The sequence below is a fragment of the Atractosteus spatula genome, chromosome 19, assembly GCF_055471065.1.
Source record: "Atractosteus spatula isolate fAtrSpa1 chromosome 19, fAtrSpa1.hap1, whole genome shotgun sequence".
NCBI lineage: Eukaryota > Metazoa > Chordata > Actinopteri > Semionotiformes > Lepisosteidae > Atractosteus > Atractosteus spatula.
Genome location: NC_142724.1, coordinates 5,259,967 through 5,273,435, shown reverse-complemented (window position 1 = coordinate 5,273,435; position 13,469 = coordinate 5,259,967). Strand labels below are relative to the sequence as shown.

At 38.1% G+C, this 13,469-nt stretch overlaps 1 protein-coding gene across 4 annotated transcripts in view; it reads right to left on the bottom strand.

Moving 5' to 3' along the window:
- The window catches only part of zbtb46 (zinc finger and BTB domain containing 46), a 51,045-nt gene extending 46,991 nt beyond the window's left edge, over window positions 1-4,054 (bottom strand). For 2 of the 4 annotated variants that reach the window (XM_088937146.1, XM_088937144.1), the window contains exon 1: window positions 3,797-4,050. The gene's annotated coding sequence lies outside the window, so the exon portion shown is untranslated. Of the gene's footprint in view, window positions 1-3,796 lie in introns of all 4 variants that reach the window. The other 2 variants (XM_088937147.1, XM_088937145.1) reach the window with 2 other exon arrangements.
- Between the last annotated feature and the right edge of the window lie 9,415 nt (window positions 4,055-13,469).

Sequence of the window (13,469 nt, the reverse complement as noted above, 5' to 3'; positions counted from 1 at the left end):
AAAACCAACACTGGTCTGCATTCTTAAACAGCTAACCAACATTTCCAACCTGTTACTGCACAACTAAACCAAAGCACTCCAGACTTAAACCATGATTGCACAAAAAAAACTCCACCCACATACAGTGAGTCGTGTCAGCCAGCACCCCCCTCCTCCACAACTACCTCCCCCAAACCCTTCGTTCCGTGTGAATGTTCTGATTAACAACCACAACCACCCTCAATAAACATTAGCCAACAAATTCTATTTAACCCTCTACTGTGGCTCCTATCCTGCCTTTCTAAATGGAAATTCTAATGTATATGTAAGTGGGTCTTAAACGGATTTCTTCTACTGCCATGTCCTCACTGAATAGTAGACAATATATTGGATGTTCTTGAAAACCCTTCCCACAGTAAAAGCCCAACTCTTCCCATACTGTTGACAAAACAAAACAACACCTGCTCAGAAGGTCCACCTGCATGTGAAACACTCCTTCATAATAGCAACGGTAACCTTATTTACCAACTATATCGGCTGATGCTTTCATACAAAGCAACTTACATTTGCACCCATTTACACAGCTGGGTATTTAACTAAAGCAATTTGAGAGAGAAGTACCTTGCTCAAGGGTGCAACAGTAGTGTCTCATCTGGGATTTGAATTCACAACCTTCTAGTTACGAGTCCAGAACTACGCATAGCACACCTCCACAATCTGTGACCAGATACACACTTTCTGACTAAATTTTGCAGGTAACCCCCCTGAGTGTCAGTCTGTACAAGATATACATACTTTATACAACAACACAGTCCAATTTATTTTAATAGCACATGGCACAGTTACCAAAACCCCCCGAGAGAAACATCATGTAGTAACGATGTTCTTGCAAAACGATGGTGAATAATGATAAGACCTTCTCTTTTAATGTTGCTAAGCTTTAGAAATCCTATAGTTCTTTAAAAAGTTATGTCATGTATACATTCTTGCATTTTTTCCTCATTCTCAATGACATATAATCACAGTAATACCATTCAATGTAAAGGCGCTACATTTACCGATTTCATAACATCTCCAGTCCAAAATACATGATTATTCCTGTCCAGTGGAGATACCTCCTATCACAACATGAGTTGGGTAGGCTCTGCAGTTTGGCCAACAAAGACTAGGATATTTTAAAAGAATCAAATTTCTTCTCTTTTCATCTATTTCAACCACAGGAAAAAATGCAGGAAGGGATCAGGAAGCTGAACACATAGAAGCCAGTGGGATAAAAACAGTTTGCTTCATAGTGGAACATTTAACTGCTACTTTTCAGGATAAAAGTTTGCAAAATCCACTGCCTGTTCATTTGGTGGGCCCAAACGTGATCATTACCTGTCTAACTGTGAGGCTTTGCAGACCATCTTGATACAACAACAAACTGCCTTAGGGGTGCAGATGGAGACAGCCATGGGGACATACTAATCGCTTGGAAATGGAGAATGTCTCAAATTAAGAAACATGCAGTGGAGAAGTCTGCCAACAAAAAAAGGCAAAACATCAGGCTGCTAGTCTGAAAAGATTGTGCAGCACTAAGATAGCAGCCCTGGAGTATTTGTGATTTTTTAAAACACAGCATAGCCAAGCAACACAGCAGATCTACAGCAGATTTTTTTCCCCTTCAGAGTTTCAGTTTTAGAAGAAATTTCCCCCAAGTTCTCAGCATTTCAGAGAAAACCAAAGACTTCAGAAATGGGAGATTTATCTTTCTACTGCCACATCCTAAAAGGAAACCTGACGGATGAAGTCCCTAGACTGCATATGTATGCATCTTATTATTGCCAATCATTATTAAGTCTAAACTAATCTTTTTGCTTTGTTTCTGTGTACAGCCTTATTCAAATATCTTTTGACATCATGCTGAGGACTAAAGGGCACATAAGCCAACACACAAGTAAGATATTTCAGCACATGATGTCTATACCACATGGAGTTAAAAAACTACTCACATTTTGGAATGAATATTTATTTTCTAATGAGCAATATTCCCATGACACAAGGCTTTTACCTGAAGTTTTTGCGATTTAACTGCTCTAAAAAGTTTTCTCTTTTAATGCATTTCACAGTTGGTTCTTTTTTTGCCCGCCTCGCTAACCTTAAGCATCATCAACTCAAGGGCAATGTAAACAGCATATTTAAAAAAAGGTTGATGAAGAATTGTCTAAAAAATAAATAATTTTAGACATCTGGCCTTTTATAAATTTCTGAATTAATTATTATGTATTATTAATAAGAGCTCACTAGTGCCATGAATGTGATTCTCTGGCTGACAACAAATCTTGTTTCACGTAAAATTCTTCAGAATTTCCCTACTCTCCAGAAGTCGATTTCGTGGATAACCTCTAAAGAGGTCTCTATCCTTCAGAAACTGTAAGAAACACACTTTCAAGGAAAGTTCATTATAAATGCCTTGATTTTCTAAACACGTACATTCAGGACAGGGTAACCAGTCTCTCTTACCGTTTTACTCTTTCATTCAGGTTTCATGACATGTCAATACAAAACCATGCTAAGACCATAACGTGCAACATAGTTCATCAGTTCTATCAATTAAAGTATCAGACTCGCGATCGTGTTGCGTTCTTTCTGAAGAGTGCATTGCCAGTATTTGAAATAAGAGGGTCTGCTCCCCTCTTTTCATTTATACTGTACTGAATATAAAATGGAGGCAAACGGAGCTGACCAGTTTGAGGGGACAGAGAAGCTACATAATAACCCAAAAAAGCCAAAGCAAAAAAAAAACTAAGCCTCGAATCACAATCTGCCTTAGTTATAATATCCTCCTGTAATACTTCCGACGCTACTTCTTTAAAAGTCCCTGGAAGTGCTGAGTGAAGAATCGCTTGATGCAAGGCGATATAACAACATTTATAATAACAAAAAAAGCAGAAAAAATCCCCTTCCCTTGTCTGGTATACTAGGGTAGGGTGTTGACGCAGCAGAAATTTCCAGCTGGAGAAATTCCCCTTTTGGAGGTTAGACGAGGGAGAGAGGGGGGGGTTAAGCCCTGGCCAGTCTTTGAGCTTTTTAATTTTAAATATCACCAACCCCAAGCGACGGCTACTAACACTTCAGCCTGATCACGAACGGCTGTTTCAGCAGGCAAACAAGTGCGTTACGGGGTTTAATCTTGTATTATAAGGCTGTATTTTAAGGGTTTAAAAGAAAACTCGGACGAGACGTGAGGGCGTCGGGTGAGACCAATTCAAATCCCTTGCCTACACCAGCTTAGCGACAAGCAGATCTCTGGTTAAACGGAATATATACACCTTTAAGCTTTAGCAAAGAATCGAGCTCCAGACGGGCAATCGTATTAATTTCCTATTTTTGTGCATTTGGCAATGTTTTCTAAGAAAAGTGGAAGAAAAGCAAAGAGAATAGGCGATGTGCTGTTCTTTCTACTTCTTTGCTAGGCTGTGAGTAGGTAGGCAGTTTCTTCACTATGTCATGAATACAGCGCAACAAAACAGCTGTCAAAACAATCTTATGATTCCATACAGGATATATTATTGTATAAACCGAAACGTCCTCAAAACTCATGCTGCCACTTAACTTATGACCAGGATACAGTACATTAGGCTATACTGTACCGTTTTTTTGGAAATGCGCACTATTGTAGAAGCGCAGAATTAAAAGTAAAGGTGTCCAGATTGACGAGGAAGTGAATTAAGATTTGTATTGCCCAAACAAAATTCAATGAACACTTGAAAGCAATAGAAGAAAACGAAACTAATGATGAATAGGAGGATCACTACACAAGCCAAGAGAGACTTACCTGTTAACCCATGGATCTGGGGTATATGTCGTTGCTTGGCTCCAATTTGGTATGACAATGAGGGAGGCTGTATTTTTTATTTCTCTGCTTCTTGTCCCTGCGTTTGTAGGTTTGCCTTTATGTATGTATTTCCCCTATTATCTGTCTTCCTCTCTTTTCTTTTCTCTCGCCCTCCCCTGCCTCTGCCTTTCCGTGTCTCGGTATCAGGAACCAGCCTCCCCCTCTGTCTCTCTCTTCTCTCTCTCGACTGAGTCTCAAACACAGGAAATGAGGCAACATGGACACACACACTTCTAACAGCATGCTGGGTAGCAAGAACAACCCACTGACAACCCTGATCTGACTGACAGGTTAATGAAATATCGTATTGTCATTATTTGTACTAGACAGCACAATACAGACCTTGGGAATGCACATAATAAGTCTAACAGCCTGATTGTGAACTGAACACTGCGTTTGGTACAGACAAAAGCGGCAGCGTTTTCAGAAAATTTATTATGAACAAAAACAACAAAAATAATAATAATACAGTTAATAATTTTAATCATCATCATCATCATTATCACAGTTAAGAGTCAAACTCCTCGAACACCTGGTTTCAACAAGTTGAGAAGTACATGTGATTTCTCAGGATGCCATTTAGCTCAAAGAAGCACAATTTGGTACATACAGTTATGAACTTTCCCAAGATCACGTCTTTTTTATATCCTATCCATTAAAAAATAATCTCACTTAAGATCTATAATTTAACAACACATGCCTTTCTTTTTTCATCCATCAACTTTCAGTAACAGATTTATTATTAGGGTCGTAGAGACCCACCCTGAGTCTAACCAGCTCGCGTATTTCCCTTTTATTTTAAATAAATTGAACAGAAACCTTTAATTGAAACAATTGAACGTTAGGCTTGCACCGTCCGTTCAACATCAAACAACATAAAACAGTTTAACTTCTGTCTCTTCCACATACATTTTTAATGGTTTACTGAGAGCGAACATGAGCAACAGCGGAGACTTGAAATAATAATGTCTCATTTGAAAACAAGGAAACAACAGCAGAATGTTTTGAACTGTTCTTTCGTATAGTGTACTTGATTTTTAGGGCTTTGAAAAATCATCTACAGTATCATACATCAAACGATAAACCTTATTACTACATTTAAGAAAATAATTGGTGATAACAGAAGCAAGAGGCAAAAGCATTAGGCAGAGTAATGACGCCTAATTGTGACCATGCTTTGGGGGAAAAGGCAGCAAATGTCTGCTACTCAATTGTAGTTCAATAGTTCAAGTTAATGAAGGAAATAAAGCTAAAATAATATTGATCTTAAGCAGAGCGACAAGTGGACAGATTTTTTTTTGCTAAAGAATAAGCTAGGTTGAGTCAGGCTTATTTCATTAACTATTTATCAAGGTTCAATTCTCAGTAAGATGTCTAATACTGACCATGCTGTAGGCAAAAAAACAGCCAAGGTCAGCGCGCACTAAGATGTAGCTTGTTTCAGCGCTCCACTTTTCTTGCGCTGATTGGCTACTAACCTTCGAAACAAAAGTGTTGAAGTATTACAAACGAGCTTAGATTAATAGCCAGAGTTATGTTTCTGAAATATAAAAAAGCATATAAAACCTTGAGCTTTATACTTTCACGTTTATCACAAAAAAATAAAAACAAAATTAAAAGTCTATCGTCTGTTCTGGTCCAATAAAATGGATAAAAAAACAGACCACAGACAAAAAGCTGTTTTGTCCGTTCATACTAGCAAATCAACGTCAGATACGAAGCTGTTCAGTCATTATATTTAGCTTTGTTCTGCAGGTAAAACGTATTACTGCTTGGTCCCCAAGTCAACTTTTTACAGGCGCAGACAGGGTTAAATGTACTCCACCTGGTGGTGGCATTTTAAAATAGAAAATTAAATAATCTTTGTGTGGCTCACTCCCAATTTAGGTTCGGTTTTTTAAACCATTAGTCGAAGTTGAGTCTCTTTGCATTTGAATTCATGTTAATTTGTTTAATTTGAATGCAAGCATTTGTCTACATCAGAAGTAGAAATAATAATAAATAATAACAACTACACTGCTGCTATTAGTCATATTAACACAGAAGAAGCTTCATGCAGACAATATTGTATGGGTGGCACATTGCACAGTGCACTTTTTCAAATGCGCTCGGTTCAACCTCTTGTCTACGGAGAACCAAATTTGCCTAAATTAAAAATCAATATCTAAAAACATTTTCTTTCATGGTAAATGTATGCTGTTCTTATCCATTCTTGTTGCAGTGCTTACAATTCAGGCTTGTTTTTGATGGCCACAACTTCTAAGTCTCTTGGTATAAGTAGCTAAGGATTCTGTGTTCCTTCCCCTGGATCACTAGATCCTGGCTTATCCTGATATCAGCTCCATACTGCTGGATTCCATTGTGCTACTGGGTGGACGAAGGAGGCTTGAATGTGGCTGCTGATGTAGTCAAAGTGTTATTAAATGGTGCCTCTGTTGTAACTGCCTAATTTAACTTGATTAAGGGTACCACCGATGACAGTGTGTGGGGGGGAGTCATTGTTGTCTCTATTCCCTTTTTTCTCATTTTTTTCTTTTAATTAGCTCCATGGAGAATCATTAATTGGTTCAATTATGCCTTAATTAGAACAATAATGAACAGTTTTCATTATCTAAAAAGCCATAAGAACTGATTTCCCAACAATGATTTTACATTTTGAATAAATGTTGGTAGCGCATCAGGCATTATATTACCGGAGAGCTTTTTGAAATGTTGAGTTTTTGATCTGGAGTGAGTACAAGCCATTCTTAACCACACTGTGACATTTAATGACACCCCCCCCCCCCAAAAAAAAGTGTACTTTAATCATTGTAATAAAGGCTAAATAAATGGAGCGGTGAATTACTGAATTACTTTTCTTGTACTAGTTCATCCAATGACAGATCTTCCTAGTTAATGCAATCATTGCTGGACTTATTGTTTATATTGATAAGCATTGTATTAAGCATTCAAATGTACCTGGGCCTGAACATCAGTCCTACAACCTAGTAGGGCAAAATATGAAAGATTAAAAAAACAATATTTCTATGTATAATTCCAATTCTTCTTTTTAAGAATTGACAGAGGTAGACCATAATATTGTTTAGAGCACAGACAATTGAACCTACTGGTTCTAGAACCTACAATTTCCGCCTGAAGATCAATGGTCAGTCTGAGATTTGCTTTTTTCTCAAGGGCGTACAGTCCCAGTTCTGGATTGGACTACTCTTGTGATCCCAGTTCCCAGTTCTGGGTGGTATGTATGCTTTCTAAGTCTCCCCATAACACTGACAGTTTAAGAGCTGTCAGAAGTTGTTGAGTAGGTCCAATTAAGTCAATAATTAGCTGATTTAGGTCTTTATTAGCTGAATTGAAATGAAAAGATGCAGACAAACAATCTCTCTGGGACTAGGAATGAAGATCAGTTCTTAAAAGGTTCTCACTACCTTTTTTAAATGCCCACTCAAAAGGAAATAAATATCCTCAGCAAAACAGATTACCTAACTAAATATTTTATAGTTTATGTAGAACATCAGGTAGACCTGTAAAATCATTTCAAGGTATCCTAGATGGATATCACAGACATCCTTATGTCATCTAGGTGAATAAAACACAATATTGTATTGAAATTTAATGGAAAAGAACTTCTTATTCACCTGGAATACAAACCCTGTTACAAAATGTTACTCATCTTCAAAAGCATGAAGGCGTATTGCATTTATTTAAAAAATTCTACTTCCAAAATATTTCACCTAAGCCATGAATTTGCTCATGAGTACTGTATATATGAAGATGATTTACAGTATCTTCAAAAGTAATTTCAAAATCTCTTTGCACTCTGTGTGGGTGAAGCAGTACTGAGCCCTGAGCAATGCCAATGTAGGCATGTTTTTTTTGTTTTCTTATTTATTTATTTCTTATTAACTATGAGTAAGATTGTCACAAAAGTGATTTTTTAAATAACCTCTGATAAAATGAAAACTTGCATTAGGTTAATGTTACAATAATAATAAAAACAAATTACAGTTTAGAATGGACACAAGATTGGGCACCTTGAGATGTTTTTTGTATGAACAGTGACATAAGGAAGTGAATAGATAAAATTACTACAAAATGTTTAAAGTTGCTTGGCATGCTCAAATCCCTGCTGAGCTTAATGGTTGTACAATTGCTAAAGGTAGCAAAAAATACATGTGAAAAATGAAACAATTATAAAAATAGCATACTGAATTCCAAAGCACTAAGTGCTGTTTAGATTAACTGTTCTTTATCACCTTAACAGAGTGCAGTTTGGTAACAGCTGCTAAACCAAAGTAGATGGGAAATAAAGCCAGGAGGTTTGGATAAAATGAAAGAAACCGAACAAAAGAGAGGAAGGGCTCTATATTTAAAGGTGTAGTTCCTCGATAATGATTTTGGATGAAGGAGCAATATTCCTACATTAAGTCACATGCTGCAAAAAAAAGAACAATCTTCTTTACTAAGACAAGAAAACCCTGATCCCTCCCTGACCAACATACTGGACATGTCCGATAAGCAGAGCACAGTGAGGATTAGTAGCTGACTGAATGTGGAAAGTGGTCTTACCTTTGGTTTCTCTGTTCCTGCTCTTAAAGCTTTGTGCTGCTGGCATTTCAGGAACAAATCCTGTATTATGTGTGAGAACATTGGTCAGGGAGGTGGCCGCTCTCTCCTCTGTAAAACTGCTTCCCATCACTGTTCTCATTGTCAGACAGGCAGCCAACTCCTACCTCCTTATTGTGAGGGAAGGGGCATGTCTGCCATTGAACTCAGACAGCTCCACTGCTTCACAACTCGCCACTCTCCCTAAGGGAAAACTGACTTTCCTGGACATCGTTCACTCACCGGATTTATTCAAGTGCCCATAGTAATCTTAGCCCTACAGTGCTGAGGTCCTGGGTTCAGTTCCTGGAGTGGGTTTCACCTGGGTGCTCTGGTTTCCTCCCATGGTCCAAAGACTTACGGGTAGGTTCATAGGCTTCTAGAAAAAGTGACCCTGGTGTGCCACTTTTTGGTGCGTGTTTGTGTCTTACTGGGTTAGGCTCTGGCTCCGGCTCCCCTGTGGCCCTGTATCGGATGAAGTTGTTAGATAACGGATGGATGAGGTGAGGGAATAGTAAATAGGTAAAAAGCCATTTTAATAAAGGTCGCTGAACATAAGGTGAAGCACTTATGAGAGCTCACAACAGTTGGCAACAGTTTTCCTGGTGTTTTACTCCAGAGAGTATAAAAATCGAACATCCAAGCTAGAAGGAGTTGTGTTGTGCTCCTTTGCTATCACATTAATTTTCTCTTTCTTCAGCGTTTCCTCTGACCCAAAGTGGCTCTATAGCTGTCACATGGTAAAATGCTAATGTGAACTGCTCCTGGCCTTGCATAACTTCCCAAGCCATCTGTGCCACCTTGGGAATGTCATACCTTATATGGTTTGCATGATTCCCTAGGCACACAATAGAAAACATGTAGTTTATGATGAACCCAAAAAAGTAGCACACCCTGTAACGCTTCTTTACAAAATATAATCTAAATATCTTTTCCTAATGTGTGTGATTTACATTTATACTCATTTAGACAGTTGTTTTTTTTTACTGAAGAAATCTGAGGACCTGGCTCAAGGGTACAACAATAGTGCCCCACACAGGATCTGAAAATACAACCTAACCCTCCAATTCAGAGAGACAAAATCGAGTTACTGCTACACACTGCAGCCTCCGGTGCTACTGCTTTCAAAACAAACTTAAAAAATTCTAAATATTGCATTTCTTTCAAGGTATTTTGAAAGCAGTACACAGGAGCAATAAACTGTACGAAACTGGATTACTGTATGTACAGTAACTACTGTGGCACATATTAAAAGAATGTACAATTTAGAGGTTTGTTCAAGCAGACCAATATATAGCATTCAGATCAGTACACGGTTTCATTCAAGATAGTATCTGACAGTTCTTTCCTTCTCTAAAAATGCTCATCCGGAGGTTTGCACAGAGGGAAAGGTGATGTAGAGCATAATCTTATTAAAATGCAGTGAACATGAGGGAAAAACCACAGACTGTGGGTGTTGACCATTACATTTCACAGAAGACACCTATCTTCCTTATTTTAACTCACATGATGTGAGAATGTCCAAAAAATAAAAACAACAGGAATGGATCTTACAGGAGCAGTTTAAATTGTGATACCATTTTGCTGTGATTTAAACTCATACTGTATGTCTCTTTAGAGGAAGCATGTTCTGCGGCTAGTGGTGATACTCTTTGTGCTTGACTTTCCAAACACTCTGTCCTCGGGAGTCTTTCTCAGAATTGTTTTACTGGGACATTTCTTCAACTATGACCACAATGTGATGCGGGAAGAGAAACTGTCAGGTACTAAGAGAGCAAAGAACAGCACATTCATCCAGTAAAACATGTAATACCAGGGAAATTCTGGCAAATGAATGACTCCTTACATTGTGGTTTTTATTAGGAAACTCCAAAGGAAGCCCACTAAAGTTGTTTTTTTTAACATTGTTACTTTTTTATTTTCTTTAATAAATCTAATAATGAATTCTATCTTCTTCCTAATTCCCTACTTTTGCGCATTTGAATCACTTATTTTCAAAGAGGCCAGTGATGTTTGTCATGTAGTTATGGAGATATATAATACCCTTGTAGGTAAAGGATATAAATGGCTTTTATTTTTTTAAATTATTTTGCTTACTGAGATGATATATGCACAGTTACAACAAAATATGTTGCATGTGAAAAATTATCTCTATGGAATATGTGTAATGATTTCAGTGTTGTTTTTTTTTTATATGAGTGAGTTTTTTCACTCATTTTTTCCAGTTCTGAGTGGATGTCTTGGGAATCAGGTGGAGCCTTAACTTTCTTTCTGATTTGGTTAATCCAGTTTGGAAGGCATACCTAGCTGTCGAAAAGCTAAACAGTAACTGCAAGTGATTGAAACTAGAGCAGTGCAGGTATCATTAATGAGAAAACAGCTTAGTGAAAGACGATTGTGTGGAACGAAATTGGGCGTTCATCATTTGAGAGATGAGAGAAAGGAGTCAGAAAGATGAAGTTTATTTGCTTCAGGACTGTCTTCAAGTGAATACTTAGAAAACGACAAGCACAGTCATGGCTCTTGCTGTTTAGAGCTAATTAGCTAATAATTAAAGTAAAACTACAATAGTCTTCTATTTATATATTGTTTAGGTCATAATAATATCCTTACATTTATATAGTGTGTTTCAGAACACTCCATTCAAAGTGCTTTACAGGAAATGGGGACTCCCCTCCACCACCACCATTGTGTAGCCTCGCCTGGATCATGCCAGGGGAACTCTCAATGGGGTGAGAACAGAGAAATGAAGCCAATTCATAGATGAGGATTACTAGGAGGGAAAAAATGGCTAGGGCAATAGGGTAAACACTGCTATACTTTTTTAAAAATGTACTGTGATTTTCAATGACCATGGAGAATCAGAACCTCAGTTTTATGTCTCATCCAAAGGATGGCACCTTTTGTACAGTAAAGTGTCTCCATCACTATACTGAGGCATTAGGACCCACACAGATTGCAGGGTGAGCACCCCCTATTGACCCCACTAACACCTCTTCCAGCAACAACCTTAGCTTTGCCAGAAGGTCTCCTATCCAGGTACTAGCCAGGCTCTCATCTACTGAGCTTCAGTGGGTTGGCAGACATGAGTTGCAGGTTGATATAGCTGCCAGCTAGATAGCTCCAAAATGTGTTTCTTAAACAGCTAATGTGGAATTAACATAAACGATAACCTTAAGTGTTCTAGGTTTTTAAAATTGATTGGTGTGGAAAAAGAAACAAAAGGATAATGGATCTGTCTAACAGGCACCCTGGGGAATGTGTGGGACTATCAGGAGGGTGCTGGTTTGAAGTCAGGGACTGTGGAGTTTGGGGGAAGTGAGGTCATTAAACAAGGTTCAGAGAAGGAGCAAATTGAAGGAGGTTGCAATAAAAGGGAAAGTCTGCTGATAAGTTCAAACAAGGAGGGGTATTGTCAGACACAAGCAGGCCAGCAACTGGGAATGGTGACAGAAATATTGAGGAAGTAAAGTGAGAACATTAAGTACATAAATATTCCAAATAACTATATGTTTCAAAATCATGTCATCATTTTAAAATAATATACAATACATACCTATGATTTACTTTGCTCATTACTTTAATCAGAAGCTTATTCTTTATTAATTTGTGTTTACATAAAATAATTGCTGAGTGTAATGACTTTACAGCCAGTTCTCACTCAGTTCCACAGTGCAGGGGGACATATAAACTACGGAAGAAAGAAATAGTATGCTTTCAATGCAAGACACAGAATGAGAAATTTGCCAGGTGAAGAGTAAGGTAACAGATTGAAAAATAAATAAAATAAAAATCTATAATCATTATTTATGATCATGCAGCACAATCATGAAATATGTATACTGTAGTGTTAACCATCTGGTTCTTCTGCTTGATTTTCTGCTCATTGACTTTTAATTTTGTGTTAAGGATCTGCACCTGGGGCTAGAAGGTTGCTGGTTCAAATCCTACTCTGTTGGGCCCCTGAGCAAAGCCCTTAACCCCAACTGCTCCAGGGGTGCTGTACACTGGCTGACCCTGCGCTCTGACCCCAGGCTCTCTCCCTGTCTGTGTGTCTCATGGAGAGCAAGCTGGGGTATGCAAAAAGACACATTCCATACAAGAAATTGTATAGGGCTAATGATGTTATGAGCTGTATTCTACTAAGTTTCTGAACTGAACACCTAAGTGTAAGTGTCTGAACTGTTCTGCTTATTTTTCTCCTTTTATTTGAACAACAATGGCTGAACACTAAGCCCTGTGACAGTTTCCCTCCCCCAACCTCTACCCTAAACACACACTCTGACACACCCTATAAACCAGGAAGATGGGGGGAGGGGGTCAATTAGCTCACTGTGGGTGCTTTCCCGGCAAGAAGAAAGTGGGTCAAATAATTTGAACCATTATTCTCTCTGGGCTGAAATGGAGTCACGCAGACGAATCAGTTCCACAATACGACAGAGGGAACATCCTCTAGGGTAACTGAAGGAGCACAGATTCTGACATATCTATGGGGGTAAGAAAAAAAAGAAGCTACACCTCCTAAGGCTCAGCTTTATGAGGCTTTTCATTAGTTTTAACCAATTATGTGTACCACATCACAGCCATTTTATAAAACCTGGCTATCATGCTGAATTTTTTTTGTCACTTTTCAGGAACAGAATGCACTCTATTATAAGGTAAAGAAAAAATGGGGACAACATCATGTGTTTTAAAATGTTCAGAAACAGAGTAGCATGCTAAAGGAATGCTACCGAGTAGTGATTACATGACTTCCATTCAAGATCTTACAGTAAGATTAATAATTTAAAAATACCACTGACACAGCTGCTAGTCCTACTTCTCTTCTATTGGCAATGTTGCTGTTACTTATACAAATATCAACAGTACAGTGGTACAGTTGATTACCCTGCATAGATTTCTAATAAAATATGTTTGTCACATTTAGATGTGCAAACAGCGTTTGCTTTCTGGTTCTCAAAACTGGAAGAGGTTTTACAGTTATTTCAGTGCAGGATGTAATAGAGGATGG